The 11,435-nt window shown below is 35.4% G+C and overlaps 1 long non-coding RNA gene across 1 annotated transcript; it reads right to left on the bottom strand.

Moving 5' to 3' along the window:
• Positions 1–3,783: 3,783 nt before the first annotated feature.
• Positions 3,784–7,066, bottom strand: LOC126598638 (uncharacterized). Its single transcript, XR_007614908.1, has 3 exons — positions 6,843–7,066; positions 6,474–6,670; positions 3,784–3,917 (listed from the first exon to the last, which is right to left on the bottom strand). It is a non-coding gene; the product is annotated as an uncharacterized LOC126598638 (long non-coding RNA).
• Positions 7,067–11,435: the final 4,369 nt, after the last annotated feature.

The raw sequence follows: 11,435 nt of genomic DNA, 5'->3' as shown, positions 1-11,435 counted from the left end.
CTAAGATTACTTAAAAAAAAAAAAACATATGTTAGCGCCAAGATGAATTAAAAATATAAACTCTCAAATTTGGATTTCACATGTGAGGGAATTATGCCGACCAAGTCGATGACACCGTGCAAATGTTATCGGCCTTGATTGTTGGCCAAGTGATTTCATCCTCTTAGACTTTGGCCTCCTAGATTGTTTTTTGGCCAATAGCGGTTCCACAGCAATCTCTTCAACTCCAATTTCTTCAGCTCCATCAATATCGGGCCTGCCAATATTTGGAAATGGCCAAAACGATATTAAGGTGTTCGTCCATCCCTAATACAGAATTATTATTTTTACAATTTTGCATAACTTACCTCAGAATGGATGGATTGGTTTACTGAAGACCCGAAGGACAAAAAGATTGTATGAACTAATCGCCAGTTAATGAAAAAACTTCATTAATGCCGGAATCGATAAATTTGAGAAGTGAATAGTAAATAATGTCGAAACATTAAAAAAAAAAATCAAATCTGACTTGGAATATATAAGTTGACGTGGATACAAGTCAAATGACTATTTTTAGTTTTTTATCTTACATACAATATTATTAAAAAAGTGCTTTTTTTAGGGATTAAAATAGAGTTTGTATACACCTATTGTAATATAAAGTCAACTGATAATACTACATGACTGTGTTATAGTTGCACAAATGAATGTTTTTTTTTGTTTTTTTATTAAAAGGGACAACTGGTGGCAAATTACAGTTATCCACCCCTTCCAGGCTCAGAGAGGCTATAGGGAATTTCACCCTACTCGTGGCCACAGTTAAGCAGACTCACCAGCTGGGAACATCAAACCCGAGACCTCCTACATTTTTTTGTTTATTAGGGAGCCGCAGTTTGGACCCTTACTACTAGACCACTTGTTGTGGTTGCACAGATGAATGTTGGGAATATTAGTTTGTGCTTAAAACTTGGATGATGGTGTCACTTAGTACTACAATCTAGTGATATTCTTCTTCACTCGTAAGTGAGAGGTCTTCGGCTCGATTCTCGCCAAAAACAAATTTAAACCACATTATTGCTAACTCATTGTGAAGCTAAGCTCATCCCCTTTCCCTTAGTGTAGATAATATCATTTGTTAAAAAAAAAAATTGGATCATGGTATTAATGTATTCCCTTGTTGAGAGGTAGGCCTGGCAAACGGGTCGTGTCGTGTCACACCCGTTATCTTAACGGGTCCTTAACAGGTCGGGTCACTTTATCCAACGGGTAAAGTGACCCGACCCATTAAGAAAAATATTTTTTTTTCTTAAATTTGCACATACCACACATTGCCACATAAATATTACTTCAAAATATTAAAACACATTTGTCATTTAAATACTACATCCACACTCGAAAATAAGAGTCTAATAAATAACATCTATACACTACTAATCTATTACAAAATATTAAATGTGTAAGGACATGCAAAATGAAAGAGTTTTTGTTTTCAATGTTGTGAAGCCTTTCTCAAAAGTTTAAACTTTACCAATGGAACTCAAAGCTTGCATGTTATTCCTTTTACAAAATCCTCAATTTTCATCGATCATCATGACATAAGATTTTGTGGTATCCAATAATGTAAATATTTTAAATTGAAGATCGAATTCATTCATTGTATTCATATAGGGTCAAGGAGTGTAGTTGTAAAAAAAATCATCAAAACCGGAGTTAAAATAACCGTTAAATCATGATTTTTAGTTGATAACTGTAGAAAAGTTTTGTCTCGGTACTTGATCTATGAATGTTTGTTTTTGCGATTTTTTACGTATGCGATCTTGAAGCATATACAAACAAGTTTGACGGTTGAATCGTTGAAATTAGTTTCGTAGAATGCGTATCCCATCAAAACGATAGATTCACTAACACTTGAGTTTATTTATACTTTCATTAAGTATAACATAAGATTTTATGGTATTCACTAGTGTAAATATTTTAAATTGAAGATCGAATTGATTCATTGTATTCATATAGGATTAAGAAGTGTAGCGGTAAAAAAATCATCAAAATCGAAGTTAAAATAACCGTTAAATTGTGATTTTTCGTTGATAACCGTCGAAAAGTTTTGTCCCGTTACTTAATCTCTGAATGTTTGTTTTTAGCAATTTTTGGCGTATGCAATCTCGAAGTATATACAAACATATTTGACGGTTGAATCATTGAAACTAGTTTCGTAGAATGCGTATCCCATCAAAACAATAGATTCACTAACACTTAAGAGTTTATTCATACTTTCATTAAGTATAACATAAGATTTTGTGGTATCCACTAGTGTAAATATTTTAAATTGAAGATCAAGTTCATTCATTGTATTCATATATGGTCAAGGAGTGTAACTGTAAAAAAATCATCAAAATCGGAGTTAAAATAATAGTTAAATAGTGATTTTTCGTTGATAACCGTCGAAAAGTTTTGTCCCGTTACTTGATTTCTGAATGTTTGTTTTCTGCAATTTTTGTCGTATGCGATCTCGAAGTATATACAAACATGTTTGACGGTTGAATCGTTGAAACTAGTTTCATAGAATGCGTATCCCATCAAAACAATAGATTCACTAACACTTGGAGTTTATTTATACTTCCATTAAGTATAACATAAGATTTTGTGGTATCCACTAGTGTCAATATTTTAAATTGAAGATCGAATTCATTTATTGTATTCATATAAGGTCAAGGAGTATAGTTGTAAAAAATCATCAAAATCGGAGTTAAAATAACCGTTAAATTGTGATTTTCCGTTGATAACCGTCGAAAAGTTTTATCCTGTTACTTGATCTCTGAATATTTAATTTTTGCAATTTTTGGCGTATGCGATCTCAAAGTATATACAAACATGTTTGACGGTTGGATTGTTGAAACTAGTTTCGTATAATGCGTATCACATCTAAACAATAGATGAACTAACACTTGAGAGTTTATTCAAACTTTCATCAAGTATAACATAAGATTTTGTGGTATCCACCAGTGTAAATATTTTAAATTGAAGATCGAGTTCATTCATTGTATTCATATAAGGTCAAAGAGTATAGCTGTAAAAAATCATCAAAATCGAAGTTAAAATAACCGTTAAATTATGATTTTCCGTTGATAACCGTCGAAAAGTTTTGTCCTGTTAGTTGATATCTGAATATTTATTTTTTGCAATTTTTGGCGTATGCGATCTCAAAGTATATACAAACATATTTGACGGTTGGATCGTTGAAACTAGTTTCGTATAATGTGTATCCCATCTAAACAATAGATGAACTAACACTTGAGAGTTTATTCAAACTTTCATTAAGTATAACATAAGATTTTGTGGTATCCACCAATGTGAATATTTTAAATTGAAGATCAAGTTCATTCATTGTATTCATATAGGGTCAAGGAGTGTAGCTATAAAAAATCATCAAAATCAGAGTTAAAATAACCGTTAAATAATGATTTTTCGTTGATAACCGTCGAAAAGTTTGTCCCGTTACTTGATCTCTGAATGTTTGCTTTTTGCTATTTTTTGCAATTTTTTGCTGATGCAATCTCGAAGCATATACAAACAAGTTTGACGATTGGATCGTTGAAATTAGTTTCATAAAATTCGTATCCCATCAGGTTCAATGGTGTGTGTGTGTGTATATATATATATATATATTATGTAGATTTAAATGTATTTATTTTGTACATATAACACTTAAGAAATTGAATGGTATGTATTTTTAAGCCGATCCAATGGTGACACACCCCGTCCCGAATGAGGGCATGTTGGCCGTCACGTGAGAATGACGTAATCATTTACACAGTTCGGAAGCTTTTAAAAAAATACAATTACTAAGATGAAACACCCGAGGGTGAGTCATACTTTTGTGAATTCTGTCAGAACACCGCTGGATTCCTCGTGGCCACCAAAGCTCTACTATCTAGAACCTGGAGGGGCGCAAAACAAAATTGAGTGGGTCAGTTGATCACTCATATATTTCATGCATTTATACCATCCATTTCTAAAGTCTTTGTGATGTTTTTGTGTTAAAATTGTGGCATTTTACCTTACCTTGTGTTAATGTGTAGTTAATTTTGTTTTAGGTTCAATTTCAAGCAAAATGGAGAAAAGGAAATAGAAAAACAAATAAAAGAATAGAAGGTGGAGCACTAGGAAGTGGAGCACTAGGAAGTGTGAATTGAAATGGCTGCCTTTTGTTAAAGGAAAGGACACGGCATAAAGAAGTAGACAGAGAGGATGGCACACGGGACAGAAAGAATAAAAGAAAAGAAAGCAGGGAGAGTGGACTGACAGAAGGATAGCACAGCAGCAAGGAAAAAGGGGAAATAATACACGGCAAAGAAGTGGGGAAGACACGGACAAAAAAAGCAGAGAAAGAAAAACAGAAAATAAAGAAGTGGGAGGACACGGACTGAGTGCAAGAATTAAAGAGAGAAGCAGGGGGCAGGCACGGACAGAGAGGAGAACTGAAGAATAAAAGAGAGCACAGAAGGAGAGGGAGCAGCAGAAGCAGTGCACAGAGAAGCACAGAAAACTGTGCGGAAAAAGAAAAGAAGACAGAAGCAGAGCAGCAAGAGAGGAGAGACTGACAGAGAGCAGACGTGAGAAGCAGAGAGAGAGGCACGGCAGAGAGCAAAGCTTCAATCTATTTTTCTTGGTTTTATCTTCTCAAACCCATGTTTTACTTTTGGTTTAATTTGAGAATTATGTGTAACTAAATTTTAAGTAGTTAGGGGCTGTTTTGAAGCCCCGAATATGATTGTAAATTTGTTGTGATATTTTGTTTGAATGACTTTTATGAAAGGATGAAAATTGTTTCACTACTTATGTCATTGATAAATTCTTTATGTGTTTCTATGGATGCATACATAGTGAGCATATCTAGGATTTTAATGCTATGAATATATGTTTACCTGTCCTTGTTGAATGAGGACCTACATATGTTCTAGAGTAGCACTTGTTAATTGTGGTTAACATGTGAACCGATTTCTAGGATAAGTAAGACAACGCCAGTACTTACGATGCCTTGTGATGACTCAAACTCTTTTTATTCTTAATGATTTCTACTTGTTAAATCTATGAACACGCCATTCTAGATTGCATGTTAGGGACTAAGTTAAGTTGAAAACGCCATTCTCTTAACATACTACGTAAGAAAGAGTAATAGGTTGAGTTCTAACAGTGAGCCAACTTGAGCATCTTCATCCGGAAATAAAAGGGATTTGAATGAAACATAACATGCTTGCATGATTATTTGGTGGTGGATAGCATTTCCCCTAACTCGTTTTCTTAACTTGTGAATTAAAATCTATTGGTATTATTTAAAACTTGTTGAGGTCCTGTTTTGTCCGATTTAATTTAAATAGCTAATCAACTCCAAAAATCCCAAACATTTGTGTGAGCATAGCTTGGTGTGTCTAGTTTATGTGTATAAAATTTCGTTGCATTTGGATAAGTGTAAGTTAGTCTAATAATTATTGTTCGGTGGCTGGTCAGTGGAGACAGCCACCATGTTTTTGTGACATATTAAGTATTTGGATAAAACAATCTTCTGCGGGAAATACCCTTATTTTCATATGCTACAATCGACAAATTTTAGTGTTAATAAGGAAAATCAATAGGATTATTGTGGGCTACTTTGTGGTGTGCTTTTAATCCTACCATCAGTAAAACAAAGTTTTTCAAAAACATTTCATTTAAAACATTTCTAACCCCTCGCTGTAAAACCTGTATACTTTCCCAGAAAATAGTATATATATATAACCATAATTAATCTCAAACTCAAATCACAAATCTTTAACACTTTCCAAGAAAAAAATATGCCATGCCATGCATCAAAACATAATAAGGATGCAACATTATAACAGGTGAAATAAGGAATCAACCGGAGACCCTGTAGTTGGTCCTGTACGGTTAATTTTATAACTCAATATTCAATCCACTGTGACCTGTACGGCACTACTCTGCACATAAATCGGAACTACCTAAAGTAGTCTGTACGATAAGAATGGTGTAAGAATACGCTCTAGTGCTTCTCTCATCAATCATCTGTGCACATAATCTAAGGTCACCTACTAGTCGGAACCACCTCTAGTGGTCTGTACGACTAACATGTCAGAACCCTCTATCGGTCTGTACAACATGCACCTACTTGGATCCAAGGTGAGCGTGCGGTGCGGGTGAATAATATAAGCACTAACACCAGGGGTGCAGGTTATGAGCTCTCAACACAATTCACATCATCAATGATTCACATGAATAACATAAAACTCACCTGATACTCACCTGTGCGTCCACATCACCAATTCACATATATATATATATATATATATATATATATATATATATATATGCATCAATTATCAATTCATATAATTCACAATATGCATGCATGACATTTTAAAACGTATTTTCATTTAAACTCAATTTCTAGGAAAAATATCAATAGTATATAGGTATAAATAGAAATACTGCCCACTCACCTGGAGTTCGCCCAACAACTCCCTAGCACCACACATCAAGGCGTCATGACGATCGGCGCCTGAGGCCAAGGCCAATTTGGCCTGGAAACACTTCAATTTCACCAAAATCCGTGAAGAACCCTAAAAATGGGTGTTTTCAATTCGACCTCCAAAACCACTCTGATGCTCCAACTACTGCTTGGGCTTTGTTCCAGGTCCTAAGGGAATTGAAAGAAAACGTTTCAAGATTTGAAGAATTTGTACACTAAGCCACCGCACACACCGTACGGTTTCAACCAATTTCAAGGCCAAATTCCTTGATTTTTGGGGTATAATAGGAAGAGGGAAGATCATAGAGGGTTTTCCAAGTGATGGTTTGAAGTAACTAACCGGAAAAGTGAAGAAATTTCGACGGAAATGGGTGGAAAACCCACCGGGTCGCACGGGTCATGGGTTGAAAACCCATTTCTGTTCTTCTTCCTCCGCTTCTCGCCCTCTCTCCTTTCCTCCTTTCCCCTTCTCTGATTGGCCAGAAGCTTCTTTCTCTTCTCCCCATTCGCCCAGCTTCTCTCCTTTCTCTCCTGGAGCTATCTTCTTCTTCCTTCTGGTTGGGCAGTTTTTGCCCAATCCTCATTCTTCTTCTTTCTTCCTCACACGCACACACGCACACACAAAACCTTTCTTGACTTTTTATTTATTTATTTTTGTTTTCCTTTACATCTGAGCCATCCATTTAATTGTTCATTAAATCTGGGCCATCCAAATTTTAATAATAAAATTTATAAAATGCCCAAACTTCAAACTTTAAAATCTTTTTCGTTATAACTCCAAATAACAAACCGTCAACGCCCACACGTCTGTAGCGACGAGTACTACGAGGATATGTCAAGAAAACAAATCTTAGATGGAATGACACAACGATTAACCTCGAATAATGTGCGTGCCTCAAAGGGCATTTTTGTAAAATCCTTTATTAAAACTTTAAAACTCTTAAAATCAGGGACGGGCTGTCACAAATGGTCACCAATTTTTAATATTTAATTTAATATATATATAATAATTATAGTTTTTAGGGGTATAAAATTGTTAAATTAATATATATAATTATTATAGTATTTTTTTAGCGTTATAAAATTATAAAATTAATATTTTGCTTATCGTGTATCGTGTTACCCATGTGTAAACCTGAACCAACCCATTATCTTAACAGGTGCTTATTGAGTTATCCGATAATGATCCGATTCGTTATCGTATCGACCCGAACACCTATTAATTTCATGTCAGGTCTTGTCAGGTTATCAGGTCGTGTCAGGAATTACCAAACCTATTGAGAGGGACCCCTTTTAAAAAGAGTGGAAGGATCACATTGTTGGGGCCACTCCGAAATGTCGTAGTGCATAGGATTACATTGTTGGGGCCACTCCGAAATGTGGTAGTGTGGGGGTTCATGCTTAGGACCGCCTAAGTTATAAATCTCATTGACAAACAATAAAGGTTTACATCTCTATCTAAGATCATTAAGAGCATCTTCAACTCAAAATGTTTTTACATGGACATTTTATAGTTTTGGTTGGCCGGAAGCTGTTCAAATGAAAAGATGTAAAATATTTATTCTCATTGGAAATGTAAATAAAAATGTAAAATAAACATCTTTTTTTTATTTTTACAAGAGTAGGATTCTCTCCTCTCTAACGTAGGTAGTCTAAATTCCCCTCCTATTTCCTCTCCTCCTATTTGAATGATCATAATTAAACCACATCAACATTTTGTGTTGACTTTTTTACACACAAAGAGAGTCAAAGACGAAAGTAAGAGAGAAAGGGAGAGAATGTGAGGGGAAAGAATCCTACTACTTTTTAAGGGTGGAGATGCACTAGAGCAGTTACTGTTCACTAAAATAGTAATTGTATTTGCTTAATAGCCCAAGCAGTAATTACCTTAGTGGGGGTGGAGTTGCTCTTAGAAGGTGAGCTCCTTGAGTTATACAGAGAAAAATAATGAGATATCAAATTTACATTTCCTCCATTAGAGTAGAATCCACATTCACTTCTCTCGGAAACGCAAAATGAGATGTAAATATAGTTTTTTACATTTCACATTCACACAGTAAAAAAATAAGACCTGAAAATATTGTCTAAGTGTCTTTATCTTTTTTTCATTTATAAGTGAAGAAGAATACCGTTAAATAAGTTATTTAAAATTCAAGTCATGTTAAATAAATGTCACAATAGGAGCTTACGTGTCCAATTTCATTTAGGGATATCCTTCCCAACTTGATTCAAAGCCCAAACTACTAATTAGACTAGGGAAAATTTTAAAAATGTCATATGAAGTTATATATTTTCTTCAGTTTGTCATATGAACTACAATTCACGAGATTTGGTATATCAATTTTTCTAAATCATTAATTTGTTATTTCACTATAACTCCATTAAGTTTTTCATCCAAAATAAGTCATATGACATTACTTTGCACATGACTTATTTTCAAGGTTATTTTGGACATTTCAATTCATATCCCCTTCAAGATTATTTTGGAAAGTGAAATTTAATTTGGACCCGAAATTTTCTTTCTAAACCAAACTTGTAACTTTTTTACTTTGAAATCTTTGTTTTACTTCCATAGAAAATGGGTTTAGAATGAAAAAGAAGAAAACGAAAAAGAAACCCAGCCAAAGTCACGTCCCACACCACCCCTACCTCTCCAAACCCAAAACGCCCAATGTTCTTCACCTACCAACAACCCAGCCACGCCACTCGCACCTCCCCACCACTCAAAATTCAACTATTTTGTGATAAACCAATTTGAGGTTGAAACTCAATGAGTTTAAATCATTCAATAGGAATGACAAAAGGTTTAGGCGGTCGAGGGTGTTTTCGTGGAGGGGGGATGAGGTAATTAGAGATACTTTCACTAATGGGATTTTTTCGGCCATTTCTTTCTAAACTCATTTAGTATATGGGGTAAAACAGGGATTTCAAAATAAAAAGTATTATAAGTTGTGTTTAGAAAGAGAAATGTTGGGTTCAAATAAAATTTTTCTTTTGAAAAGTTCAAAGTTATTTCAGACATCTCAACTCCCTCTCTTTAGGGACATGAATGACACTGTTGAATTCTCAAATCTTGCGATTAGTTAAAATTCATGTTTGTGAGCCTAATGTCATTTTTAGTAGTTGACAATAAGTTTTTTGAAAAGAACTACGCATGTTCTTTTTACCAGCCAGAAGTTTCGGTTTGTACTAGCCAAAATTTTTAATTCACATGATAATTAAAAAAAAAGGGCAAAAGACTGTTTACTACCCTCAAGTTTCATGGTTTTCAACATTTAGTACATCAATTTTTTTTCATCCCAGAGTCATACCTAAAGTGTAAATTTTGGGACAGTCTCATACATCCGTTAGTCAAACTGTTAACTTTGCTGTTAAATGATGATGTGGCACCCACGTGGACAATGATTGGGTGCCACGTGTCATTAAAAATTTTAAAAATATAATAAACTATTAAAATAATTAATTAATTAAAAGTAAAAATAAATAAAAATCCCTAGATCCCTTTGTCTTCCCCACCCCGACCCCCCTCCCTTCTCCATCTGCACATCCATCCTTCCCCCATCCCCTCCGCCCCTTCATCCCATCCACCCCCTTCATCTTCTCCATCCGAGCACCCCCATCACCCACCCCTTGCCTACCCGAGCCACCCTTTCTCCATCCACTCCTCCCTCTAGCACTTGCTGCAACCCCCACCCTCTCTTCTCTCCCCTGCAACCACCCACTCTCCCTCCCTCTCTTCTCTCCTCTACAACCCACACCAACCACCATCCCTCCTTCACGTCCTCTCTCTCTGATTTCCTCACCGGAGCTCCGCCCTCCCTACGCCACCCCCAGAGCCATCTCTGTACGCCCCCTCTCTTTTTCTCTCTCTACAATTTGAATTTTTGGATTTGGATTGATTGATTGACTGATTGGTTGTTTGATTGAGATTTGGTTGGTTGGTTGTTGTTCTTGAATCTCTGCAGCTAGGCGAGATTTATGTGGAAGAGAGGGTCGCCGTGCTTCCATCCGAGGACAAGGGACTTGTCGGGTTCCTGGACCTCGACGGAGTGGACGGCTGAGCTCTTGGATGTGCAGAGGGAGTGGATGGGATTAGGCCTATGCAAAGGGAATGGGAAAAAAAACGAAAGGGAATATGGGGAGAAGGGGGAGGGGAAGGATGGATGTGTAGAAGGAGAAGGGATGGGGGGTTGGGTTGGGGAAGACAATGGGGATCTGGGGTTTTTTTTTTTTTTTTTTTTTTTACTTTCATTTTATTAATTATTTTAATAGTTTAATTATTTTTAAATTTTTTAATGACACGTGGCACCCAGTCATTGTCCACGTGGGTGCCACATCATCATTTAACAGCAAAGTTAACAGTTTGACTAACGGATGTATGAGACTGTCCCAAAATTTACACTTTAGGTATGACTCTGGGATGAAAAAAAATTGATGTACTAAATGTTGAAAACCATGAAACTTGAGGGTAGTAAATAGTCTTTTACCCTAAAAAAAATGAATAAGTTCATAAGACATTTCATATGTGTAAAGTCCAAAGAGATTCCGTTATACTTTTTTTTCTTTTTCGAAAAGGATATTCCGTTATTACATCAACAAAAGCATTTTTGAATAATAATTTAGGAAATGGTTCTGCACACCCTCGTTATTTGTGTCTCACACTTTTCTCTAAGTTATCCAATTTAAATGCTAGAAATCAACAAAGTGTGAAGGGAAGAAAAATGAGAGTGGGAGAATTAATTCCCTAACCTTTTCAATACACAAACCAATAATTTAAGTTTTGTAGAGAAAATACACACAATTTCAGTTTTTTTCTAGTGAAACTTCATAACTCCACTGCATCTGAAACAAATTTTGCCAATCAAAAAGTAGACAATCAGCAGCTAACGCAGTAAAATCGAACAGATTCACAAAATTATACCAACACAATCAA

The sequence above is a fragment of the Malus sylvestris genome, chromosome 14, assembly GCF_916048215.2.
Source record: "Malus sylvestris chromosome 14, drMalSylv7.2, whole genome shotgun sequence".
Lineage (NCBI taxonomy): Eukaryota > Viridiplantae > Streptophyta > Magnoliopsida > Rosales > Rosaceae > Malus > Malus sylvestris.
Note: the sequence above shows the minus strand (reverse complement) of the source record. Positions and strands in the feature narration are given on the sequence as shown.